The sequence below is a fragment of the Schistocerca piceifrons genome, chromosome X, assembly GCF_021461385.2.
Source record: "Schistocerca piceifrons isolate TAMUIC-IGC-003096 chromosome X, iqSchPice1.1, whole genome shotgun sequence".
Taxonomy (NCBI): Eukaryota; Metazoa; Arthropoda; class Insecta; order Orthoptera; family Acrididae; genus Schistocerca; species Schistocerca piceifrons.
The window spans coordinates 142,791,489-142,804,776 of NC_060149.1; positions in this window are offsets into that span (position 1 = coordinate 142,791,489).

The following is a 13,288-nucleotide window of genomic DNA, read 5'->3' on the forward strand; positions in this document are numbered from 1 at the left end:
ATTCAGTCACCTGTTGTCCAGTCTGGTTTGGCAGAGGAAGATAACAAAAGGAAGGCCGCAGTTTTAAATTCCACGTTTAAGAAATCGTTCACGCAGGAGAATCGTACAAACTTAACAGTCATTTGAGCATCGCGCAGAGTCCCGTATGGATGACATAGTAATAGGCATCCTTGACGCAGAGAAACAAGTGAAAGAGTTGAAAACAAATAAGTCGCCAGGTCCGGATGGAATCCCAGTTCGGTTTTACGAAGAGTATTCTACGTCATTGGCCCCTTATGTAGTTTGCATTAATCGCGAGTCTCTCGATCAGCTCAAAGTACCAAGCGACTGGAAAAAAGCGCAGGTGACTCCTGTATATAAGAAGGGTAAAATAACGGATACGCTGAATTACAGACCAGTATCCTTAACATTGCTGTAGAATTCTACAGCATATTGTGAGTTCGAATATAATAAATTTCCCAGAGACGCTAAAGCTAATGCCGACGAAGCAGCACGGCTTTAGAAAGCATCGATCGTGCGAAACCCAGCTTACTCCTTTCTCGCATGATTACTTCGAACTATAGATGAAGGGCAACAGGCTGATTCCATATTTCTAGATTTCCGGAAAGCACTTGATACAGTGCCCCATTGCAGGCTGTTAACGAAGGTACCTGCATACGGAATAGGCTCCCAGATAACTGACTCGAAGACTTCTTAAGTAATAGAACCCAATATGTTCTCCTCGACGGCGAGTATTCATCGGAGACAGAGGTAACATCAAGAGTGATCCAGTGAAGTGTGACAGGACCGTTACTGTTTTCTGTATACATCAATGATGTGGCAGACAGGGTGGGCAGTAATCTGCAGTTGTTCGCTGATGACGCTGTGGTGTAGAGGGAGATGTTGGAGATAAGTGACTGTAGGTTGATACAAGATGATCTAGACAAAGTTTCTATTTGGTATGATGAATGGCAGGTGGCTCTTGATGTAGAAGAATGTAAGTTAATCCAGATGAGTAGGAAAAACAAACCCGTAATTTTCTGGTAGGGCATTAACAGTGTCCTGCTTGACATAGTCAAGTCATGTAAATATCTGGGAGTAGTGATGCTGAGCTCTATCTGCGAGTGGAACAGGAAATGAAACGACAAGTCACGCTACTGGGTACCCTCCGTCACGCACCGTATGGTGGCTTGCGGAATATGTATGTAAGCGTAGATGTAGAAAAGAAAAAAAAAAAAAAAAACTAAACTCCGCCCGAACAGGCCATGAAGGCCCAAAGGTACCGACCGGCCGCCGTGTCGTCCTCAGACCACAGGCGTCACTGGATGCAGATACGGAGTGGCAAGTGGTCAGCACACCGCCCTCTCCGTCGTGTGTCAGTTTACGAAACCGAAATGTAGAAAACCTACAAACGAAATGCTGCAGCCTAGTCCAGATCATGGGCTGTCTTTAGTTCGGAGTCAAACGATTAACCGCTACGCGACTTCAGTCGGTGGCGATACACAGTAAAAAAAACTTCTGAATCGAAGGAAATCGAGATGAAGTCATCCAGTTTTTACCGACATTATTTGTAGTCTACGCGGTGCCGCAGAATAATTAGTAGAGTGACGTAATTCTGTAGTTACGTTTGCGGCCCGTTTGGCAAGTTCCTTTCGGGAGGGTGATGTTTCGAATCCCCGTTCAGGTATCCAGATATGGGTTTTCCGTTGTTTCCCTAAATCGCTCAAGGTTCCTTTCAAACGGACGCGACCGCTTTCCTTCCCTATCCTTCCCCACTTACAGTTTGTTCTGGTCTCTAATGACCTCGTTGTCGACAGGACGTTAAACCTTAATCTTCCTTCTATCCTGCGCTATTGACATCTTTTCATGAATATTTGCTTACTATCATATAGTTTCGAAAAGAGCGCTGCGTTATGAGACAGAAAAGAAAAATAATTCTGTAAGTTCTCCTTTTACTATATTACTATACTACTACACTCCTGGAAATGGAAAAAAGAACACATTGACATCGGTGTGTCAGACCCACCATACTTGCTCCGGACACTGCGAGAGGGCTGTATAAGCAATGATCACACGCACGGCACAGCGGACACACCAGGAACCGCGGTGTTGGCCGTCGAATGGCGCTAGCTGCGCAGCATTTGTGCACCGCCGCCGTCAGTGTCAGCCAGTTTGCCGTGGCATACGGAGCTCCATCGCAGTCTTTAACACTGGTAGCATGCCGCGACAGCGTGGACGTGAACCGTATGTGCAGTTGACGGACTTTGAGCGAGGGCGTATAGTGGGCATGCGGGAGGCCGGGTGGACGTACCGCCGAATTGCTCAACACGTGGGGCGTGAGGTCTCCACAGTACATCGATGTTGTCGCCAGTGGTCGGCGGAAGGTGCACGTGCCCGTCGACCTGGGACCGGACCGCAGCGACTCACGGATGCACGCCAAGACCGTAGGATCCTACGCAGTGCCGTAGGGGACCGCACCGCCACTTCCCAGCAAATTAGGGACACTGTTGCTCCTGGGGTATCGGCGAGGACCATTCGCAACCGTCTCCATGAAGCTAGGCTACGGTCCCGCACACCGTTAGGCCGTCTTCCGCTCACGCCCCAACACCGTGCAGCCCGCTTCCAGTGGTGTCGCGACAGGCGTGAATGGAGGGACGAATGGAGACGTGTCGTCTTCAGCGATGAGAGTCGCTTCTGCCCTGGTGCCAATGATGGTCGTATGCGTGTTTGGCGCCGTGCAGGTGAGCGCCACAATCAGGACTGCATACGACCGAGGCACACAGGGCCAACACCCGGCATCATGGTGTGGGGAGCGATCTCCTACACTGGCCGTACACCACTGGTGATCGTCGAGGGGACACTGAATAGTGCACGGTACATCCAAACCGTCATCGAACCCATCGTTCTACCATTCCTAGACCGGCAAGGGAACTTGCTGTTCCAACAGAACAATGCACGTCCGCATGTATCCCGTGCCACCCAACGTGCTCTGGAAGGTGTAAGTCAACTACCCTGGCCAGCAAGATCTCCGGATCTGTCCCCCAATGAGCATGTTTGGGACTGGATGAAGCGTCGTCTCACGCGGTCTGCACGTCCAGCACGAACGCTGGTCCAACTGAGGCGCCAGGTGGAAGTGGCATGGCAAGCCGTTCCACAGGACTACATCCAGCATCTCTACGATCGTCTCCATGGGAGAATAGCAGCCTGCATTGCTGCGAAAGGTGGATATACACTGTACTAGTGCCGACATTGTGCATGCTCTGTTGCCTGTGTCTATGTGCCTGTGGTTCTGTCAGTGTGATCATGTGATGTATCTGACCCCAGGAATGTGTCAATAAAGTTTCCCCTTCCTGGGACAATGAATTCACGGTGTTCTGATTTCAATTTCCAGGAGTGTATATTATATGTATGTAAGCGTACATATATTATTACTATATTACTATATTATAGGAATTCGCTGTCTTAAGATGTTTAAGACAGACGTGAATGTTACTTAGATGCTGGAGACAAATGTTAGGAAGCAATCAGTGGTCAGGATGGAAAGCAGTGCTGTGGTTCTGCTTCACCTGGACGGCCTTCCCGTCTCTTGTTTGCATTTATATTTAGAACATATCTGCGCACCCTTTGACGCCATATAATAAACATCTGGTAAGACTGAGAGTACGCTGGGGAACGGTTATAAATGGCTCATTTAAAATAGACCAGCACAAAAACTGACGCAGTGGCAGGCGGGCGAGTGCATTATATCCTTTCCGACAAGGCAACGGAATGACACCGCGGGGACACTTCTCGTGTAAATCAGTCGCGGGCCCCGTTTAAAGACGAGCACCATTTTTAAAATACAATGACTTAAAGTGAGATATTTGCGCCACAGAATACGTTCCAGACGATCGAAGTGGAGCGTAACGCATGCGCGTCATATACTGAGACTGTCACACCTTCTTGGTAATGCTTAACAGACTCGCATCCCGACATTCATTAGAAGCAATGTAGGCAACCGTGGAGAGGCAATTAAGAATAGTTGTGCCATTCTCCACCTTACGTGTTATAATTCCTTCACATCGGTGTTGTTATTTTAAACTACAAGCACAGTTCAGTACTTCTCCCTATGTAGTCCGTATAAAAAGTAACTCTTTGTAGGTTATTATTAGTGACGTCACAAGGAAGGCTCCAGTAGCGCTATTAAAAAAATTTCCGCAAACATTTCGGTCTGAAATCTAATCGGCTCGTGATTATGGGCTGAATTTACAGATAATTGCACTCCTTTTCTTTATTAATATTAAAGTTATTAACTTAAATAAATGTACAGCTGATAGGTCTCACTTGTCTCTAATAAGTTAAATACTATTCCAATTTGAAATTAGCTTTTTAGGTGATGACTCCCGTAGCTAATGTCATTTCTCAGCGTTTCTGAATAATATAAACTATTACGAAATGCACAGAAACTTATTTATTATCTTTCTCGTACAGTCACATAAATACATGTATCTTCGAATCGTGACTATGAGCAGCGCTTCTTCCTGCTCGGAAATTGCATCACTGTAGCGAGAGATTTTCTTCATTTTACGATATCACCCCCCCATGAACCATGGACCTTGCCGTTGGTGGGGAGGCTTGCGTGCCTCAGCGATACAGATAGCCGTACCGTAGGTGCAACCACAATGGAGGGGTATCTGTTGAGAGGCCAGACAAACATGTGGTTCCTGAAGAGGGGCAGCAGCCTTTTCAGTAGTTGCAAGGGCAACAGTCTGGATGATTGACTGATCTGGCCTTGTAACAATAACCAAAACGGCCTTGCTGTGCTGGTACTGCGAACGGCTGAAAGCAAGGGGAAACTACAGTCGTAACTTTTCCCGAGGGCATGCAGCTTTACTGTATGATTACATGATGATGGCGTCCTCTTGGGTAAAATATTCCGGAGGTAAAATAGTCCCCCATTCGGATCTCCGGGCGGGGACTACTCAAGAGGATGTTATTATCAGGAGAAAGAAAACTGGCGTTCTACGGATCGGAGCGTGGAATGTCAGATCCCTTAATCGGGCAGGTAGGTTAGAAAATTTAAAAAGGGAAATGGATAGGTTGAAGTTAGATATAGTGGGAATTAGTGAAGTTCGGTGGCAGGAGGAACAAGACTTCTGGTCAGGTGACTACAGGGTTATAAACACAAAATCAAGTAGGGGTAATGCAGGAGTAGGTTTAATAATGAATAGGAAAATAGGAATGCGGGTAAGCTACTACAAACAGCATAGTGAACGCATTATTGTGGCCAAGATAAATACGAAGCCCACACCTACTACAGTAGTACAAGTTTATATGCCAACTAGCTCTGCAGATGACGAAGAAATTGAAGAAATGTATGATGAAATAAAAGAAATTATTCAGATTGTGAAGGGAGACGAAAATTTAATAGTCATGGGTGACTGGAATTCGAGTGTAGGAAAAGGGAGAGAAGGAAACATAGTAGGTGAATATGGATTGGGGGACAGAAATGAAAGAGGAAGCCGCCTTGTAGAATTTTGCACAGAGCACAACATAATCATAACTAACACTTGGTTTAAGAGTCATGAAAGAAGGTTGTATACATGGAAGAACCCTGGAGATACTAAAAGGTATCAGATAGATTATATAATGGTAAGACAGAGATTTAGGAACCAGGTTTTAAATTGTAAGACATTTCCAGGGGCAGATGTGGACTCTGACCACAATCTATTGGTTATGACCTGTAGATTAAAACTGAAGAAACTGCAAAAAGGTGGGAATTTAAGGAGATGGGACCTGGATAAACTAAAAGAACCAGAGGTTGTACAGAGATTCAGGGAGAGCATAAGGGAGCAATTGACAGGAATGGGGGAAATAAATACAGTAGAAGAAGAATGGGTAGCTTTGAGGGATGAAGTAGTGAAGGCAGCAGAGGATCAAGTAGGTAAAAAGACGAGGGCTAGTAGAAATCCTTGGGTCACAGAAGAAATACTGAATTTAATTGATGAAAGGAGAAAATATAAAAATGCAGTAAGTGAAACAGGCAAAAAGGAATACAAACGTCTCAAAAATGAGATCGACAGGAAGTGCAAAATGGCTAAGCAGGGATGGCTAGAGGACAAATGTAAGGATGTAGAGGCTTATCTCACTAGGGGTAAGATAGATACCGCCTACAGGAAAATTAAAGAGACCTTTGGAGATAAGAGAACGACTTGTATGAATATCAAGAGCTCAGATGGAAACCCAGTTCTAAGCAAAGAAGGGAAAGCAGAAAGGTGGAAGGAGTATATAGAGGGTCTATACAAGGGCGATGTACTTGAGGACAATATTATGGAAATGGAAGAGGATGTAGATGAAGATGAAATGGGAGATATGATACTGCGTGAAGAGTTTGACAGAGCACTGAAAGAGCTGAGTCGAAACAAGGCCCCCGGAGTAGACAATATTCCATTGGAACTACTGACGGCCGTGGGAGAGCCAGTCCTGACAAAACTCTACCATCTGGTGAGCAAGATGTATGAAACAGGCGAAATACCCTCAGACTTCAAGAAGAATATAATAATTCCAATCCCAAAGAAAGCAGGTGTTGACAGATGTGAAAATTACCGAACTATCAGCTTAATAAGTCACAGCTGCAAAATACTAACACGAATTCTTTACAGACGAATGGAAAAATTAGTAGAAGCCAACCTCGGGGAAGATCAGTTTGGATTCCGTAGAAACACTGGAACACGTGAGGCAATACTGAGCGTAACGCATGCGCGTCATATACTGAGACTGTCACACCTTCTTGGTAATGCTTAACAGACTCGCATCCCGACATTCATTAGAAGCAATGTAGGCAACCGTGGAGAGGCAATTAAGAATAGTTGTGCCATTCTCCACCTTACGTGTTATAATTCCTTCACATCGGTGTTGTTATTTTAAACTACAAGCACAGTTCAGTCCTTCTCCCTATGAAGTCCGTATAAAAAGTAACTCTTTGTAGGTTATTATTAGTGACGTCACAAGGAAGGTTCCAGTAGCACTATTAAAAAAATTTCCGCAAACATTTCGGTGTGAAATCTAATCGGCTCGTGATTATGGGCTGAATTTACAGATAATTGCACTCCTTTTCTTTATTAATATTAAAGTTATTAACTTAAATAAATGTACAGCTGATAGGTCTCACTTGTCTCTAATAAGTTAAATACTATTCCAATTTGAAATTAGCTTTTTAGGTGATGACTCCCGTAGCTAATGTCATTTCTCAGCGTTTCTGAATAATATAAACTATTACGAAATGCACAGAAACTTATTTATTATCTTTCTCGTACAGTCACATAAATACATGTATCTTCGAATCGTGACTATGGGCAGCGTTTCTTCCTGCTCGGAAATTTCATCACTGTAGCGAGAGATTTTCTTCATTTTACGATATCACGTGTAAGTTGCGTCGGCAGCCTTCTAAAAACAAAGAAAATAAAAACGGGGAAGATTTTTTCTAGCTGCATTACCTGTCTGAGATAAGTATAGGTCTCATCATCGCTATGTGGCAATGTGGTCGTCCGCACGTATTACAGAAGCAACTGGCGACTCGGAGGTACCTGGAAAACTATGAGTAAGATTATATAAAAATGACAGTGAAGAAAACCTCTCCATTTGCTGAAAAGTACGAAATGCTAAAGCCCCTACTATGGACCACGATCGAGACAAGCTTCGATGTTATGTGCAGAGGTTTTTTTTAAAAAAAAGATCTGTCAACTCTTTCATGCTGCTGGTTTCCCTCATCTCAAACCAGCAAGGAAACAAAACTCACACACGTCGCCAACAGCGAGAAAAATATTAAGAGGGATGTAGAAGGAAGACATCATAATACGGTTTTTATTTTAGTTACTTTTTTAAATTTGTAAGGGATTTTATTGCAGTATGGCTTGTTTCATGCGCAGGAAAGAGGCGTACTATTATTGTAAAGGTTTGGGGTCTTCTCTTTAGTATTTATATGGCACTTAAATTGACTTACAGCCCAGCACGACCAACTGAAAGTGATTACCCGAGTCGGTTAGCAGGTCAGAGGAGGGTAAGGGCTTCCCGTCTTCAATGTAACCATGTACAGCTAAAGCGCTGCATTGTGGTGCTTCAATCAATCTTCTTTACTTTTTTTTTTCTTACAGGAAGGCTGCGATGAGGAAAGAAAGTGAATCATCTGAAATGGGGTACAGTATAAGGGACAGAAGTGAAGTAGACTGAGATGGTGTCAAGATTTTGCAGATGGAGAACATGCTGAACAGAACCGAAAATAAAATTTTCAAACACAAACTTCTCTCATTTTAGACTGTCCATTTCTCAATGAATGACATTGCGCAATGGGATACAACTATAAAAACGTCTGATTTCCTTCATTCATGACAACTTTTGTCTCAGTCTATCAAATCCCGTTGGGATTCAAAACAGTTTCCAGTCGCCTCGGAGTGGATAAATACAGATCCTGTATGGTTTTACCGTTATGCCTGCTAAATAGCGGCAAGTTTAGGTGACAATGATGGAGGTGGATAGACATCACGCATCGTTGTCTCGAAATTAGACCTCAAAGGGTCAAAAATATTGAGATCTGGTGATTGTTGTGGCCAGGGGAGATGCGACAAATCATTCTCGTTCACGAAACCGGTCCTAGGCGATTGGAGCTGTCTGAAAGGGGCCCTGTCTTCTTGGAACACAGAATCACTATTGGGGAACAAATATTGTACCAAAGGAGGGAGCTGATCAGCTGAAATGATCAAATAATCATTGGCAGTAATGCGACCTTGCAGGGACCCATGGGCAACTATGTCATGGCTGCCCACAGCTCGGACAGAAGATGGAAATAGTGTGAAATAAGACTCGTCCGACCAAATGACTTCCTTCCATTGCTTCACAATCTATTTTTAATGGATTAGGCTCCACGTTTTCCTATTACAGGTGTAAGTAGGCTGTTTAGGTTTTTATATTGGTAACGCCACATAGCGCTCTGTATGAAAATCACTGGCTGTGCTGTGTGCAGTCTCTGGCTGGATGGCATTGTTGTAATATTCGCTATTGTAGTGTTGGGCAGTTGGATGTGAACAGCACATAGCGTTGCGCAGTTGGAAGTGAGCCGCCAGCAGTGGTGGATGTGGGGAGAGAGATGGCAGAGTTTTGAGAGCGGATGATCTGGACGTGTGTCCATCAGAGACAGTAAATTTGTAAGACTGGATGTCGTGAACTGATTTTTGAACACTATTAAGGTAAATACATTGTTTGCTCTCTTTCAAAATCTTTCATTTGCTAACTGTGCCTGTCAGTAGTTAGTGACTTCAGTAGTGAGAACCTTGTATTTAGCTGGCAGTATTGGCGCTCGCTGTATTGCAGTAGTTCGAGTAACGAAGACTTTTGTGAGGTAAGTGACTCATGAAAGATATAGGTTATTGTTAGTCAGGGCCATTCTTTTGTAGGGATTATTGAAAGTCAGATTACGTTGCGCTAAAAATATTGTGTCAGTTTAATGATGATCAGAATAAGTAAAGAGAGAAATGTCTGAGTACGTTCAGTTTTGCTCAGCTGTTTGAATATCAAATAACGTAAGGGGTTTATCAGCACAATCATTCATAAATTTTTCGAAGGGGAAGTTTCACAGGCATTTGCATCACTGTTGAATGGGTCTGGAATTCCAGTTCGCCCTGCAGTGCTTTACGGAACCCCCTCCGTGTTTTTCGGTGTTGTCAGAATTCATGAGTATGACATACATTTCTGCAATAACCTTCTCATGTACCGGCTTCTTATTTTTCGTCACAAGCCTCTTAAATGACAGTCTATCACGATCATCCAATACACACTTTCGTCCACGTTGTGACTTAGCGGATGATGATTTTCCGCTTTGCCTTTATGCGGTACAAAACTGAGATTTGGTGCCTCTCGAAACACCAGACACTTCGCCTACCTTGGCTACGGAATCACCCAGCATACGAGTTCCAACAATTTGCTCGCGTTCGAATTCAGTTAGCTCCGACATAATGCACTCACAACTACGCAGAACCACGACTGACATTTGCACAGGTGCCGTTATTGATCAGATACAAATGGGCAAGCTGCAAGCTGTCCTAGCATCTGCATCTATGTTCAGGCATGCACTTTCCGTGGTGTTTCCATATTTTTGTCCAACCCCTGTGTATGTGAAAATGTAACATGCGTATAAATAATGAAAATGAAATGATCTTATCGCATTGCCGGCTTGGGAGGCCCCATCCGGGGAAGTTCGGCCGCCAAGTGCGAGTCTTATTTACAGTCGACGCTACGCTACATTGGGCGACTCCAGTGCCCGTGATGAGGATGAAATAATGATAAGGACAATACAACATCCACTCCACGAGCGGAGAAAATCTCCAACCCGTCCGGGAATCGAACGCGGGCCCGCTGCTTGGGAAGCAAGCACATAACCACTTTTTTTTATCAGATTGACATGGTATTTTCATGAAGATCAGACAACCACAGTCAAATCATCGTTTAATATCAGTTGCAAAAAGAAAATCAGCAAATTAGTTCAAGCATAAACAATTGTTACACTACTGGCCATTAAAATTGCTACATCAAGAAGAAATGCAGATGATAAACGGGTATTCATTGGACAAATATATCACACGAAGACTGACATGTGATTACATTTGCGCGCAATTTGGGTGCATAGATCCTGAGAAATCAATACCCAAAACAACCACCTCTGGCCGTAATAACGCCCTTGATACGCCTAGGCATTGAGTCAAACAGAGCTTGGATGGCGTGCCCATGCAGCTTCAACACGATACCACAGTTCATAAAGAGTAGTGACTCGCGTATTCTGACGAGCCAGTTGCTCGGCCACCATTGGCCAGACGTTTTCAATTGGTGAGAGATCTGGAGAATGTCCTGGCCAGGACGGCAATGGAACATTTTATGTATCCAGAAAGGTCCATACCGACCTGCAACATGCGGTCGTGCATTATCCTGCTGAAATGTAGGGTTTCGCAGGAATCGAATGAAGGGTAGAGCTACGGGTCGTAACACATCTGAAATGTAACGTCCACTGTTCAAAGTGCCGTCAGTGCGAACAAGAGGTGACCGAGACGTGTAACCAATGGTACCCCTTACCATCACGACGGGTGATATGCCAGTATAGCGATGACGAATACATGCTTCCAATGTGCGTTCACCGCGATGTCGCCAAACACGGATGAGACCATCATGATGCTGTAAACAGAACCTGGATTCAACCGAAAAAATGGCGTTTTACCATCCGTGCACCCAGGTTCATCGTTGAGTACACCATCGCAGGCACTACTTTGTGTGATGCAGCGTCAAGGGTAACCGCAGCCATGGGCTCCGAGCTGATAGTCCATGCTGCTACAAACGTCGTCGAACTGTTCGTGTAGATGGTTGTTGTCTTGCAAACGTCCCCATCTGTTGACTCAGGGATCGAGACGTGGCTGCACGATCCGTTACAGCCATGCGTATAAGATGCCTGTCATCTCGACTGCTAGTAATACGATGCCGTTGGGATCCAACACGGCATTCCATATTACCCTCCTGAACCCACCGATTCTATATTCTGCTAACAGTCATTGGATTTCGACCAACGCAAGTAGTAATGTCGCGATACGATAAACCGCAATCGCGATAGGCTACAATCCGACCTTTATCAAAGTAGGAAACGTGATGGTACGTATTTCCCCTCCTTACACGAGGCGTCACAACAACGTTTCACCAGGCAACGCCTGTCAACTGCTGTTTGTGTATGAGAAATCGGTTGGAAACTTTCCTCATGTCAGCACATTGTAGGTGTCGCCACCGGCGCCAACCTTGTGTGAATGCTCTGAAAAGCTAATCATTTGCATATCACGGCATCTTTTTCCTGTCGGTTAAATTTCACGTCAGTAGCACGTCATCTTCGTGGTGTAGCAATTTTTAATGGCCAGTAGTGTAAATTCGGAACAGGAAGAATAACCCATATCCCACCATTCTTGTCAATTTTTTTATATACCTGTGGAAGAGAAAAAGGGACAAAACACAGCTACAAGGGAGAGGGCTCGAGCTCAGGGAAGAAACAGGGATCACAGGAGAGCTTAACCAACACCCTGACGGTTAAACACAAGAAAAAGCATATTCGCAAAAAGCGTTCGGTATGGTGGCAACAGCTGCCATTTCCAATGCGCGGTTGACAGATAATAGCGAAAAACGCGTTGATCTGCGTCATTCTCGCCTTCAACGACATATTGAACTTAGTAACCCGAGAGCCAAACAATCGTGTTCTTTTCGTCTGAGGAAAAAAGGATATGTTCGGATGTAGGAGAATGTCGTCTGGGAAAACGGTTTCAGGCCCTCGAGTAAGGAAAGCTACTTGACGGTGGACCCAGAGTCAATGATCCCGCCCGCAAGTAACAAGCCTGTGAAGTAAGGTGACAGTTTGATGACATTCCTCATACTGATCATTCGGACGAGGGCCAAAACGAAAAAGACGATCACCAGTAGGTATCAGACGGTGAATGACCTTATAGCACGTTGAAGCAATCTCCATCGGAAATATAGGAAGACTAAGATGAGACCAGACCGTTTTCCACCACTCAGCTGAGCAGGTGGACTTATGATCTTGTTGGCTAGAATTGCCGAAATGGTATTTTGTGAGTGTTGTCAGGGGAAGTTGTGCCCCTTCAAACGTGCAGGGGAATATACGAGGGTAAGTCAATTATTATCCGCAATTTCTGCCGCGCGGGATTAGCCGAGCGGTCTAGGGCGCTGCAGTCATGGACTCTGCGGCTGATCCGGCGGAGGTTCGAGTCCTCCCTCGGGCATGTGTGTGTGTGTGTGTGTGTGTGTGTGTGTGTGTGTGTGTGTGTGATGTGTGTGTGTGTGTGTGTCCTTAGGATAATTTAGGTTAAGTAGTGTGTAAGCTTAGGGACTGATGACCTTAGCAGTTAAGTCCCACAACATTTCACACACATTTTATCCGCAATTTAGTGACACTTTTTTTTATTTTGGTAGTAGACCCCCTACTGTCGTTTGACGTTGACGATGCAGGCTTTGTTTATTTGTTGTTATATCTTTGAAGTTTTCAAGCTGCTAAGTTAGTTTCGTTATCGCTGACGTGCTCTTAATCATGGCTGCTCCGCTGTCTACCGAGCGAGGTGGCGCAGTGGTTAGACGCTGGACTCGCATTCGGGAGGACGTCGGTTCAATCCCGCGTCCGGAAATCCTGATTTAGGTTTTCCATGATTTCCCTAAATCACTCCAGGCAAATGCGGGATGGTTCCTCTGAAAGGGCACGGCCGACTTCCTTCCCCTTCCTTCCCTAATCCGATGAGACCGA